We start from the raw sequence: 2,387 nt of genomic DNA, 5'->3' as shown, positions 1-2,387 counted from the left end.
TTTAATAGAAATTTAAAATTACAGATTTTATTTCTATGCCAAAATGTCATCATATTGTAATTGAACAAAATGAATTGAAATGTTTCACATGGCTCATTATAACACAGCACTTTTTACATAATTGGCAGCATACAAAAAATGGTTAGGGAAACTATGATTGTACACACTATGGAATGACACAATTCTATTACATGACGTACGTAGTTTTAGCAGTCTTGTTCATAGCGTTTTTTTTAAATAAATACCTTTTATTAATACACTATAAATGGAACATATAATAATAGCCTTAATATCATAAGTAGATCATTTCAATTTTACAAAATACTTACAGAGAATATTTGCATTGCTGTTCTAAATTAGCCAAAGAACCCAGGAAACTGTGGACATAATACAAGCACAGTGTGCAATGAAACTGGGAGTAATCACCCCTTCGAGGATATAGACCTAGTAACTTGAATGTTGAAATTAACACATTTCAAATAAATAGCTACAGGTGCAAGGATTTCTTTGGAATGTAAGAAAGCATACTGATCATGAACTGACTACTGGATGATGGCAAATGAAGCATGAAAGTGCCAATACATTTACATTTAAGCAGACACTCACACATTCACAAACACGTGGCGAGTCAGTTAGTTTATGCAAAGCTGTGTTCAATGTGCTGAAAAAATGTTCTCTCCAAGAACAGGGTTGAGAACAGCAAGAAGGGACGTAGGACGTGCAGCAAATGGAAAAGATCACATCTTTTTTTCGTTCTAGTGTACATCGAGGACAGAGCCACATACTTTCCTTTTGGCTCTGTAGTCAGTCTGAAGCAAGCGAAACGAAACCATACGATCGGACACAGAAATTAATTACCAAGCACGACTCAACAAACTCCTGAAACCTCTCTTCATTTTTTCCATGCTGCCCTTATTCTATCCACGATTTCAATATATATGTATTACTATATCTCCCATGTGGGACATGCGTCTAAACAGAGGAATTGCTCTGACCTGTGATTGGAGAATAAAAATATAATTCGTGACATTTCGTTTTTAATTTTGCATACCCCGCCGCATACGCTATGACCGGTAGGAAAGTGTACTAAAGCCCGGCGCAAACATGGCGATTTTTATCGACAGTACCGGCGATTTTGTTGCCAGCAACAAAATCGCCGAGAAATCGCCACGTGTGCACTGCACGGCGTCACCGAATTTGACGCCAGAAACTCGTCGCTGGAATATCAAACACGTTTGATATTTGTTGCCCAGTCGCTGAACAATCGCTACGTGTGCGCTGACCAGGCGACGGATTCAGGCAACAGTTTTTGGATTAACCAATCAAATGCATGATTTGAAGCACGTGATCAAAATTATGGCAGTGCCCGTGGTGTGGTTTGAACAGGTCATGTACAGTTTATACAGTGGTATGTCGCTGACAGATGGTTGCATTGTCGCCGGGTGGCGCACACGTGGCGATTTTTATCGACAGTGCTGTCGATAAAAATCGCCACGTGTGCGCCCGGCTTTAGGTTTTGCGATTTCTTGGACAGAACAGCTTTCCTTATGCGGCGTTCACACAGTGCCGATTATGGCTCCCGTTTGAGAACAGACAGCGCTACAACACGAAAAGCGAAAAATTCGGATTACTATCCTCAATGATCTGGAATGTCCTATCATTGTCTGAACGCAGTCGTATACGTTCGTAACAGAGTCCTACGGATCGGGAATGGTCCGGAGAGGTCGGCCAAGCACTCCCGACAGTTATATGCGTCCCGTAATATTCGGGAAACTCAGCCGATTTTGTCTAGTCGGATTACAATGGTGACTATGTCGTGACAGATTCTGCTGTATCGGATCCAAATCGTAACAATGTCCTGTGTTGTCTGGACGGTGTCCTGTGGATCGGGACGCTGTCGTGATGAACGGGCATGATCTGGAGTAATCCATCATTGTCATCGTCTTCCGTCAGCGTCGGTTCACTGTCGGGTGACTGTCTGATCTCTGTCGGATCGCATTCGGGAGAATCGGGACGCTGTCGGGACAGATTTGGTCGTTTTTTACCATGCGAAAGATACAAATCGGATCAGAATCGGATTGAGAACTGGAGAATCGGGACGAATTCGGCTGGACACGGCTGAATCGGGACGCTTCTTGAACAATATCTGATTGCTGTCGTGATTAAATAAATGTTTTTACAAATTTTTAATAAAGTTTGAATTTCCCGCCACGAATCACAGGATCTTGATCAGACTTTTGACAAATTTTAATCGGGAATGGTCTTATCAAGAACGGCAGTAAAAATCCTGAATGTGTGACTGGTGCCTAAGTTCCCAGGCCGCTTAAGGCACAGGCACTTGGGCCGTTGCAATAATAAAATGATGGTTAATAAATACAACTTGTCAG

At 41.9% G+C, this 2,387-nt stretch overlaps 1 protein-coding gene across 4 annotated transcripts in view; it reads right to left on the bottom strand.

The window, feature by feature from the left end:
- LOC106815397 overlaps nt 1-2,387 on the bottom strand; it is a 16,149-nt gene continuing 13,762 nt past the window's right edge. For all 4 annotated transcript variants that reach the window (XM_014819851.1, XM_014819853.1, XM_014819852.1 and 1 more), the window contains one exon: nt 1-809. The gene's annotated coding sequence lies outside the window, so the exon portion shown is untranslated. The remainder of the gene's footprint in view (nt 810-2,387) is intronic.

This window comes from Priapulus caudatus, unplaced genomic scaffold (assembly GCF_000485595.1).
Source record: "Priapulus caudatus unplaced genomic scaffold, Priapulus_caudatus-5.0.1 Scaffold1105, whole genome shotgun sequence".
Taxonomy (NCBI): Eukaryota; Metazoa; Priapulida; class Priapulimorpha; order Priapulimorphida; family Priapulidae; genus Priapulus; species Priapulus caudatus.
This window is presented reverse-complemented; position numbering and strand designations above follow the sequence as displayed.